The 12619-nt window shown below is 32.6% G+C and overlaps 1 protein-coding gene across 2 annotated transcripts in view; it reads left to right on the plus strand.

Annotated features, from left to right (window-relative positions):
• Positions 1–3018: 3018 nt before the first annotated feature.
• The window catches only part of LOC136025845 (sphingosine-1-phosphate lyase-like), a 55442-nt gene continuing 45841 nt past the window's right edge, over positions 3019–12619 (plus strand). The window contains exon 1 of one of the 2 annotated variants that reach the window (XM_065701861.1): positions 3019–3103. The gene's annotated coding sequence lies outside the window, so the exon portion shown is untranslated. Of the gene's footprint in view, positions 3104–3143; positions 3163–12619 lie in introns of those variants that run through there. The other variant, XM_065701862.1, reaches the window with a different exon arrangement.

The following is a 12619-nucleotide window of genomic DNA, read 5'->3' on the forward strand; positions in this document are numbered from 1 at the left end:
ATGGCTTGCATAGACAATAGTATAGCTCTTTCAGTTGAGTATCAACCTTATCTAAAGTTTACACAGTCATGTTTTTACGTGATGGACAGCGATATTCATTTTTGGGTGAATATTGCCATTTTTCTAAATATTGCAGTTAGGTCTGATGATGTTTTAAAAAGACTTTAAAGTTGGTTAATTCTAGCATCAATAATATGTTTGGAAAGTCAAGCTACATAAAAACTTGTACGAAAAATATTACAGATCCAAATCGAAAAACTTGTAGGGTTGAAAAGCATTCCGTAATTCATTTTGAAGCTGAAACAACACCACAAAAATAAATAAGGTAGCGTTAAAGCTTGGGAGAAAGAGACTGAAGATAGAGTACTGAAAATAAGATCGATATCAGGCCGGCATAGCATCGCAGCTAGACCAATCTAGGATTAATTAAGTTAAAATAGCTATACAAGTTAATTTTTATGGGAGATTAATTAAACTTAAAGTTATTCTTACATAAATCCTAAAGGTAAGGTAAAAACCAATAAATGTCTAAAAAAGCTAGTGAAAAACTGCCTGGTAAAGGATACTCACAAAACTTCTCCCCGTGGAAAAATAAAATACTAACCAAAATTCCACTTAAAATTAGATCCAATCTTAAGGAAACCTACTGCTTCTGATTTTGCAATGGAAAAGCAATCGTTCAGGGATGAGGTACCTATTTCATAGCTTCAAATAAATATTTTCAGATGTACGGAAATTTATTGCTACATATAAAAAGGCCAAATAATATAAATGTATTATTAAACTGTATTATTCAATGTTAAATCATATTATTAAAATGTATTATTAAACTATTTTCTGGATAATTTAGATGTATGCTATGCAGAATGTGAATCCAATTTTATAGACTATGAAACCATGGAAATATCAAAATGACAGAATCTAAAACATCTGTTCTAGTAAAATGCATGGAAGTCCTTATAATTTGTAATAAGACTCTGTAAGCTAAGTATAAAATTACCAGGATAGTTGTGTATATTTCTGAAGAAGTATTTGAATTCTATAATTAAAATTGGCTTCTATTGTAGGACGGGTTGAGGTTTCCAGTTCCAAAAATTATAGGGTGGTATATGGACTAACAACAAGTCCTTTCACCTCTTTGACTTCTTCTTCAGAAAAAAAAACTAGCCACTGGAAGCGCTATTCTCCACCAGTCTGCAAACAATGAATATATGCAATTATGAACAATTATACACTGTTATTGACTGTGGGAAGTGCGAGTACCTGAGCTACCTTTCCCCAGCAGTTTAAGGCCACTAGGCCGGCCGGTACCAATACGGCTCTTCCTACTCATTCTTGCTCTCTTCTGCACAATCAAAAACTATAGATAAATCACGTCCTTTTAAAAATTGGCTTCTTCAAGCTTTAATCCTTACTAAACGTTTTAATCATTACTAAATCATTACTTACGATCAATTTCCCATGTCAGGTTAGAATTCAGGATAGTTGTATAAGTATTTGGAATCTCAGCCAAGGAGCATAAATGCTTAAGAGCAATAGTCTCCTCACTCTGAGCCTGGCAATCAAATAATATATGCTGGATTGTTTCATCTGCTGAAAAGCAGACTCGGCATAAAGGGGAATGGTGTAGCTTCCAATTAAATAACAAGCTATTTCATAATATTAATTCAACTATTTATATAACAAGGTTTCATAATAATAATAATTTATTTATCACCCACTTTACAAAACAGAGGTTAAGTGGAGTAAAATACAAAAGAAAAACAGCAAAAGTAATACAAGAAATAAATTTAATCACATACAGAAAAAAGACGGATAAGGCGATGAAAACATCCTAGCCTATAAATCGCTTCAATAGCTAGATTGGCAGATAATTTTTCGAAAGCACCAGTAATATCTGTCGCACAATACTTTTTAACCAGTTTTGTATTCCGGTAAGAACGAGGTAGATATAAAAGAAATTTGCAGTACCGGTAATAATTTATTCGAATACGTTTTAGATCATCATTCAACAGAAGTGGCCTAATACCAGAAAAGAAGAGTACAGAATGATCGCAAAAATTTGAGTAAAGCCGAGTTAGCGCTCTTCTCCTATTTGCTATAATCTTAGAGTAACCGAGCCTCAGCTTATCACTAATATCTTTGACAGCACGAGACCGGAAAGCATTCATAAAATCGCAAACTGTTATACCAAACCAACGAAACGATTTAACACGAGGAATACTAAAACCACCGCAGTGTAGTGATTCTGAACAATTATTACCGTTGAAAACAAGAAACTTACACTTGTCAATATTTAGGTACAGGCCGATATCGCGGAAAGCAGAAGTAACTGACTTCACTGAACGGGCAAGACCAGACTCAGTTTGACTAATCAGAAGAAGGCCATCCGCATAAGCCAGATATGAGATATCAGATGGTCCCAGTAGGCACGTAGTCGATATTTTTGATAGTACATTTTCAATACAAGCATTAAAAATATACGGCGAAAGAACCCCGCCTTGTCTTACACCGCAACGAACAGGGATATGACCAAAATAAGAATTATCTAATGACTTAAGGCGAAGGTAAGAATGAGAGTACCAAAAACGAAGCACGTGAATTACCGACGGATTTACTCCTCTCTGGCATAATGCTGTCCATGCTTGAGTATGACAAACACTGTCAAATGCTTTAGACGAGTCTAGGGTTGGGAAATGAAGTACACGACGAGTGCGACGGGTATCTTTTAATAAAGAAGTCAAAGCACGGTAAGCATGCTGACAGCCTAGCCCAAATCTAAAACCAAATTGATTATCATCATTTAGAGCAAGCTTAGTGATATAAGGTAGTAGGAGGTGTTCAAAAAGCTTGCTAAGAGTACAAGCTACCGTTATTGGCCTATAAGAACTACAAGAAATAATATTTCTTATAAGTTTGAGGTTATCGTTGCCAAACGAAAGCAGTTTCTAATTTGGCCAATCTTCGATCTAAAACGTGTTTCAAGAGGCAAATTGTTCAATTGTTTTTTACGGGTAACGCTGCTTTAGGTAGCGTTGATTTTAAACACGAAAACTTGCTTATTTGCAAGTTGTGCCCAAGCAAATCGAATTTAACCTAGATTGTAATTTTTATAGCGGAACAATTTACTTCTTTTAGAACAAAATTGTTTAGATGTATATGGTGAACACACTGTTTAGTGCCTTTTATGCTCTATCTATATATTCTTCTTTCTAACCAATTACTCCCAAATGCACCCCTGAATGGTCCCATATAAAGTTCAAATTAGCGTAATTGCTTTACATCTATTGCTGTTTACTCTGTGTAAATAGGCTCCTCCACCCATCAAAACCATCAGACATAGTGTTAGACCAAATCAGTCAAACAAAATCTTGAACTAATATCTTGATTAAATGGGTACAGTTCTGGTTTAGGGGTTTTCCTGTGATCTTGGAAAGTAAATGGTAGTTGAGTTAAACATTCATGAATTAATCTAGGACATAAAATATATCCTGGGATGATGTTATCAAGCTACTATTACTGCTTGTTTCTTATTAGCCTGCTAGAGCTTGAAAGGTTACATACATGACCAGTGGAACTCCCTGAGCAATCATACTGTATCCAGTAAGACTATCAAAGAATTCAAAGTCTCACTTGACAAGGAGTAGAGCAATAAGGAATGGAGGCTGAAATGGGACACCTTGGAGTCCCAGACCAGAACATAAACCCTTGTCAATAAAACCAATTCAATTTTCAAAATAATTCCAAATCAATCCACATGGTGATTTTTGAAGAAATGCTGAGCAATGCTACAGGATAGAAAATCCTTCAATTGCTCCAAGTTGCAATTTAAGGTAGGCTAATTTTAAGGTAATGACAGCATACTTGCTGTCATGGCTGTAATGATTTCATAATTCTAATGATAAATATTTACCTTAGTTTTGTATTATTAATAACTATTTCCATTGGCTATAGGCTAGGCCTAGTTCAAAATGCAATTTCTATAATTTTGGTAGAATTTTAAGCTATATTAAGGATTTTACTATAATTCTAAACCCTCAGTAATGAATCCAGGGCCATAAAGATACTCTAGGAAAGTAATTCTGAGCTTCACCTTCTTCTGATTTCTAAGTCTTAGAAATTTGCCTGCTTGACATGACTATATCTATTGAAACTTTAACAAAACAGTATTTTACCTTAATTTTCAATTCTCAATTAATTTTTCTCTAGTTTGATTCTGAAAATACAATTCCCATTATACTTACTTACTTAGGTCCCAGCCATTCCTGTGTGATATTTTGGGGGCACTCATCTTTCTTTATTCATCATTCTTCATTCATTCATTCATCTTGGAGCTATTTCTGGCTTCTGTCTTGGTTTGTGTAGCTGTCTGGGGGGTGTAGACAGAGCTGAAGAAGTTGTTGAGGAGTTGCACTTTTTCTTTGTCCTCTGATACAGTGCCACCATCCTTGTTGACCAGGTCAGGCACCCCTGGGCAGGAAGTGATTTTGGAGTTTACATGGTTCCAAAATTCTTTGGGGGCTGTTTTGGCTTCAGACACTATCTTCCTTTCAGTTGCTCTTGTTGTTTTTCTTGAAGAACTTCAAACTGGATTTTCTGCCTCATTGTATTCTTCATGGTCTGAGATTAAACCAGTCTTCCTCAATCTCTTGAACTTTCTAGATTTCCTGTTGATGAGCCATTTCATTTGGAGTCTAGTCTGGGGGAGGGTCTTTGGAGCAAGTCTTTTCTTCCATTTTGTTGCATACTCAAAGAACCATCCAATGACATCCTTCAAGATGGCCATTTTTTCATTGATGCTTTCTGCAACTTTGACTATTTCCCAGTCAATAGCCTGCAATTGTTCCGTGCATTGTCAGACAACAAATGTCTGATTGATTGTTGATCTCCCAGGGTGGAATACAGCCTGATACTCTCCAATGGTAAAGGCAGTTGTTGCTTGTATGCATTGGAGCAGGATTTTTGTCAGAACACATGACTAATGGCCTGTGAGGCTGATCAGGTGGTAGTTTCTGAACTCTTTCTTTGACCCCTTTTTGTGAGAGGGTACAATGGCAGCCTTGCAGCACTGACAGGATACATGGCCAGTTTCCCATACTGCAGAAACAATGGCATGGTAGAAATAAGTTACATCATCCAATCTGATATTAATGAGTCCAGTGGTGACTCCCTCTAGATCAGGGGCTTTTCCTTGTTTGAGTGACTTGATTATTGAAATGGTTTCTGACGAGTGGGGGTGGTGGTCTGAGTTCTTGATCAGGTATGGGGAAGTGGGTTAGTATTTCAGGATCTTCTGCTATTGGGGGATTCAGTTTATTGTTAAAGTTTTCTTTCTATCTTTCAAGTTCCATCTTTGAATTGTTAATCTCATTTCCATCTTTTTCTAGGATTTCTGATGTTTGCAGCTCTTTCTCCAGCTTAACTTGTATACATTCTGAAAACTGCTCTGCTGTTCCCCTTCTTGAACAGCACTTTGCAGTCTTCACATTTCTTCTGCAGGAATTTATGTAGTGCCTTTCTAATCTACAGTTTCACTCTACAGTTCTCTTGACAAGCTTGTAAGTATCCTGGCTGTGGCAGCTGGATTTATTGCCAAAAAGTTGCTTATCCTTACATAGCACAATGATCTCATCTGTTATTCATGGTTTTTTCATTGGGAGTTTCTGTCCAAGGATGTTATTTGCTGTCTCTATGATTGCTGATGTTGCCTGCTTAGTCAGGGAGTCTATCTCATTAGCAGTGGTCAAGGGAGAATGATTTTCTACAATCTCTTGGAATTATTCAGATAGAGTGGAAGTGTAGGTCTGCCTTTTTTCAGGATCCCACAGCAGATCTACCTGGAATCTTGGGAGTTTTGTTGCTTTTTGCAAATTTTCCATTCTTAGCTTGAACCTTGTCATCAGGAGAGTGTGGTCAGAGTTAAAGTCTGTTCTAGGTAATGCTACTGTGTCTAGTACAGAGGACTTCCAGCATTTTGATATCAGCATATAATCAATCATGTTCTCAGTTTCACTGTCTGAGGATCTCCAGGTCACTACATTGATGATGGTGTTTTAACACTGTGTTTGTTATGAATAACTTGTTTTCTTGACAGAAGTTGAGCAACTGTTTGGCTCTTGCATTGATTTTTCCATGCAAAAGTCCCCATTATATCAGACCAACTGGTATTATCTGTACCTACTATAGCATTAAAGTCTCCATCACAATCAGTATGTCTTTCTTATGGATTTGGTCATTGATGCTTTGTAGTATGAAATAGAATTCATTGCATTCTTTTTCACTTCTGGTTGAGTCTGGGGAATAGACTTGGATGACAGAGATATTCTTCTCTCTGTTGTAAGACAAAAATTATTTTGAGACCAGGGTGAAAGAGATTAGAGATTTTTTGGAAGCAGATGATAGGAAGAATCCTATACAACAAACTCCATCCTTGAAGATGGACAATAAGAGAGAGGCTCCAGAGAGGTTTTCCTCACTTTTTTGGGGGAAATGAGTCTCAGAGAGACTGATAACATCCCAATTGTACCTCCATAGTTCTCTAAGGGCTAAATCTAATTCTCCTGGTTTGGCAAGTGTTCAGATGTTTAGCATGCCAAAGTATAGGGAGGTTATTGTCAGAACAGAAAAACCATGTGGATAAACTAGACATGGTAAAGCATCATACCCTGTTATGTGAGTAGAATTTTTTGGCCATATCATTGGGTTTTTCATAAATTTAGGAACTATATTTGCAGATCTTTAAAACCCTGTAAATTTGGATTAAGCATTGAAGCTGAAGCATTCAAGCTGAAAACAGTTTCCTTGTACTTCATCAAAGCTGAAATTTTCTTCTGCAAGGCTTCTCTTTCATAACATAAGTATTTTTAAAGGTCAACACATTCCTAGAAAACACCATTTGCAGCTGATTCAGGAGTAGTAATTATTATTTCCATTGGTCTGAATATTAAAATGCTGTGATTAAAACAAATCAAAAGATATTTTTTACAAGAAGCAGAAAACTCCTAAAAATGACATCAGTTTTAATGCAGTCTCATTTTTAAGGGGTTTTAGGCTCATTTGGAAAATTGCAGCAAATTTGTTTTCAAAATAGCATTGTACTTTCAAGACTAGAGATAACTAATATAACCAACAACTAATATAAACTAAAAGAAATGTTAAATAGGCATTTTTCAACATAATTTAGCTAGGGTTAAAGTGAATGCATCATTTGATGTATTTTTTATTCTCTTTTGTAAATCAATAATTAATTCTGGGGTATATGGCATTTTGAGCCCTTATGCTCCAAGAGGTAAAACAGACAACAGTAACCAAAAGTTTAAAAACATTCCTAAAAAACATCATTTGCAAGAATAACCAGTTTGGTACAGAACTTATGATGTATGACTTGATTGAAGAAATGAACAAATATATTGTTAGGAATATATGTGGGACCATTATGGGGAGGGGGCCATTGTCAGAGTAGCAACTATAATGTTGAAAAGAAGCACACAATAAAAAATTTGTTGGTACTACTTTTTACTGAGATATTTTGCTTATAAGAGCACCTCTGCTGTGGTGTTACTGTATCTTTCCAAAAAATGATAAAATGGTCCCGATCTTTGACATAATGTATACAGGTTGGAATTAGCTAATAGTTAGGAGTATGCTAGTGGGGATTTGGTTGACTAAAATCTTAAAAAAATTGTTTTTCAGTCTCATAAAATAGTTTTTCAACATTAAAATAACTAAAGTTAACACTACAGCCAAGCATATGTAAATAATATTGTTCTGCTTCATAAAATTTATCTTAAGCCTGTCCAAGCTTGAGTCTGTCTATGATTTAGATAGTTTATTTTAACTTTAAGAAGCTGTGTCCAAGATTGGAACAGCGTTTTCTAAGATCAGGCTCAAGCTTTAAATGTCAATCCAAGACTAGCCTTTTATATAACTATCAGTTTATTCAAAACCTTCAACATTATGTATGACTAAAATGTTCAAGCTAATCACATTCTCATTAGGAAAGTTTAGATAAATTCAATGGTGGGACAATGCTTTTTCTAAGTGGTAGAATAGAAAGTTTACAGTGATTTAACTGTTGAAGCCATGATTAGCTGTTTAACTGCTTGAAATCTTATCCTATATCTGATTGTAGTTCTGTTAGATATTGAATATTATTAGGAAAGATTTATGAATGCAGATAATAGTGGAAGTAAACATGATAATGTGATTAATAGAAACATGCTTTATGTTATAGAATAAGATTTTTTTTGTTTAAGTTTTTTTTAGGTGTGTACAAATTTATATCCTTGGACTATATATGGGACTATCAGAACAGGAAGGATTGTATTTGGAAGTGAAGCAATTGCAGATTTAGAAAGAAGAGAAAAAACATTAAGTAGTGTGCTTACTTTATCCCTTTGTTGGTAATGAAATATATATATATATATATATATATATATATATATATATATATATATATATATATATATATATATATATATATATATATATATATATATATATATATATATATATATATATATATATATATATATATATATAATGAAAAATCACCAAAGAGAAATCACCAATGCAACAGCACAAACACATTAAAAAAAAAAAAAAGTAAGACAGAAGGAGAAATATATATATATATATATATATATATATATATATATATATATATATATATATATATATATATATATACCAGTAATGGGCTAATGCACAGCTTCTTCTGAACTTAACACTATAATAGCAAAATTCTAAGACTATTCCATTTGATTTATGGTTTGGAATTTGTGTTAGGTAGGTTTAATCATGCTTTACAGTTTAACTGCATCCCAGAAAAAGAAAACATGATAATCCGACTGGGCCTAATAGAAACATTTTGAAATGTCATTACTTTAATATTTTCTTCAGTCTTTATACATCCTAGGGTTATAAATAGAACGGTCAGGGGGAGGGGGATGGGTTGGGTGCATTGTGAGAAAATTGGACTTTTTATAATCTGTTTGTTATTAAGGTGAAAACTTATGAAATAGGTCTGCTCATTTGAGGTATAAAGAAAGTGTTTTGAGCCTCACAACTTGGCTCAATCCTTATTTGTAAGGTTGTCAAATTAAACAGTCATATAATTCCATAAATATAATTTATAATTATATTCCAAAATAATAATAATTTCCATAATATAAATTCCATAAATATAATTTCCAAAAAGCACTGTAGATGGATGGTTTGCCATCTTAGAGGTGTAAGCTACCACTGTCTACCACTTGTAACAACTGTATCTTGACTGCAATTTTGTCTGCCATATGATATTTTTGGGGATAGATTGGGACATTCTGTTTTTAGGTGTAATGATTTAGCACCTGAGTGAGACTTATTTAATGGTAGAAATGATGAGCTGCTACTGTGGATCCTTAAATCCATGACTCTTAGATATTAAGTTACAACAGGCAATTTTATTCAAAAAGAAAAGTATCAAAAATAAGGAGTTTTTTTATTCATTTGTATCTGCCTTTTTATTATACTTTTTTGTATCAGTTTTACATGTTGCTTTACCAGATTTAAATTACACACGCACACACACACACATATATATATATATATATATATATATATATATATATATATATATATATATATATATATATATATATATATATATATATATATATATATATATAAAATTAAATGAACTAAACAATTATAGAATTCATCTTTACCATGTGGTTATTTAAAAAAAAAAATCCGCTCTATTAGAAACACAATTCAAAATAAATGGCGCTGCATCATCATTTGTCGAACCTCCGAAATTAGTTAAAAATTTCTTTAAGTATTTCCAGATAATTCTTTTGATATTTATTTAAAAGTTCATTATAATGAAAACTAAATTTTTTAAATTGCCTAGTTAATTTATTTGCAGAAAAACCTCTTGATATCAATTTTTGGCTTAAGATTTTACATCTATTTTTAAAATCAATATAATTACTACAAATCCTTGCATAACGAAGTAACTGTGAGAAAAACGCAGAATATGTGATATTTGAGTGTATATTACTTTCAGGAATGGGAAACTAATCACTTCAAAATCAAAATCATCCGTTTTATTATACATTTTAAAACTTAATTTATTATTATCACGAATATTTACATTTAAATATAAGAAATGATCTTCATGACCAGCGCCATGACTAGGTTCAAGAGTAAGCTCTGATGGATATATATTTTTAGAAATATCAATGAAATCCTTACAATTTAAGACCAAAATATCATCTAAATATCTTTTATTATTTGACAAAACATGTTTTAAATTATTTGGATTATTCTTATCCATCATATATTTATATTCTAGTTGACTTAAAAACAAGTCAGCTATAAATGGGCTGGCATTCCCCCCCCCCCCATGAGAATTCCCAGGATTCGCTTGTACAAATCACCACCAAATCTTATATAAGTATTGTATAAAACAAATTCTAATAACTCAAAAATCATATCCAAGGTGTAACATCTCAAGTTAACTGTGGTATTAAAGCAATTTGTCCATATAGCTTTTTTATTATAAGTGTCTGTTTTTAAGAACCTTTTACTAGATAAGAGGAAACATTTCTTGATAACAATTTTTAAATTATCTAACACTACATTAAGTGATAAATTAGTATACATTGTCGCAAAATCGAAAGACTCCATGGATCCAGAAATCCTCCTGTTTACGTAGTCTATTATTCTTCTCTTCTTTATTTAAATTTTCTAACTCTAAATTTTCTAAAATTGTGACAGTTATATCTGATATGGAACATTTACCATTATTACAATGTTGAACTAGATAGTTATTAGTTTTTTCATTATTAACTGTTGTCTTGTGTCCAGAAAATCTTTTATATATATTATTAGTTGTTTCCCCCACATATTGTAGGCAGCATTTATTACATTCTAATAGGTAAATTACATTGGTTGTTCTACAATTAACATTACCACGTAACTTGCATGCAAAATTTTTATTATACAATGTACTCTTAACAAAAGTCCGTGGGATAAAATGATCTTGGCAAAGAAAACAACGACTCTTACACTTACTAACTTTCAAAAAATCGTTCCGAGTTCCGAGGCTAATATTTGTGTTTTGTTGCATTAAAAGTTATTGAAAATAAATCCAAAACAAACCAACATCCAAATCAAAATCCAACAATCAAAGTCCAAAAAACATGCCAAGGTCAATAGGTCAATAGGTCAATAAATACATAAAAAAAAAAAAAAAAAAAAAAAAAAAAAAAAAAAAAAAAAAACATGAAAGAACATAAAATTTGCATAAGTGCCATCTCACCAATAATTAACAATATCAGGTTAAAAACCTGAACCAGGGTAAAGGTCTGTCGGGGAGAAAACTAAAACATTTTCTCCACCAGCACTAGATCCAACCTGGAATAATATCATGAAAAGAGAAATCACCAATGCAACAGCACAAACACATAAAAAAAAGAGACAGAAGGAGAAAAGGAAGACTGTTTTCCTAAATTAGTGATTAATATAGACCAGCACTTGAATGAGACCTTAACCCTACGCATCCATACAATCACATAGGTCAAACAGCATAGCCAAATACAATCAACCATAAAGAATAATCCATGGACAGGCAGTCATGTCGTCAATAAGTATAAGTCGTCATTTACCAAACAATAGAAAAAATAATAAAGACAAATAATTCAGAGGCAACAACCCTACACAAGGGCTCATCTGGAGAATACACTGGCCTATAGGGTTTCGCCACTTTAAATTCTCTACCCAGCCAAGTGTTGTGGCTACCACAGAATATCCATGGCATCCCCTTGTCAGGTATCACACCCAAAATCCATGCCTATGAAAAAAAAAAGCAAATGTAAAACAACCAAGTAACACCAAAACAAGCTTATCCTGTTAATATATCCCTCTTTTTAGCAACAATAAGTAAACTAAATATGATAAAATTTACCAAATCACAAATATTAACACATTGCAAAAAAAAAATTAAATTAAATAAACAATTATAGAATTCATATGTACCATGTGGTTATTAAAAAAAAAAAAATCCGCTCTATTAGAAACACAATTCAAAATAAATGGCGCTGTACCATCATTTGTCGAACCTCCGAAATTAGTTAAAAATTTCTTTAAGTATTTCCAGATAATTCTTTTGATATTTATTTAAAAGTTCGTTATAATGAAAACTAAATTTTTTAAAATTGCCAAGTTAATTTATTTGCAGAAAAACCTCTTGATATCACTTTTTGGCTTAAGATTTTACATCTATTTTTAAAATCAATATAATTACTACAAATTCTTGCATAACGAAGTAACTGTGAGAAAAACGCAGAATATGTGATATTTGAGTGTATATTACTTTCAGGGAATGGGAAACTAATCACTTCAAAATTAAAATCATCCGTTTTATTATACATTTTAAAACTTAATTTATTATTATCACAAATATTTACATTTAAATCTAAGAAATGATCTTCATGACCAGCGCCATGACTAGGTTCAAGAGTAAGCTCTGATGGATATATATTTTTAGAAATATCAATGAAATCCTTACAATTTAAGACCAAAATATCATCTAAATATCTTTTATTATTTGACAAAACATGTTTTAAATTATTTG

Source organism: Artemia franciscana, chromosome 4 (genome assembly GCF_032884065.1).
Source record: "Artemia franciscana chromosome 4, ASM3288406v1, whole genome shotgun sequence".
NCBI lineage: Eukaryota > Metazoa > Arthropoda > Branchiopoda > Anostraca > Artemiidae > Artemia > Artemia franciscana.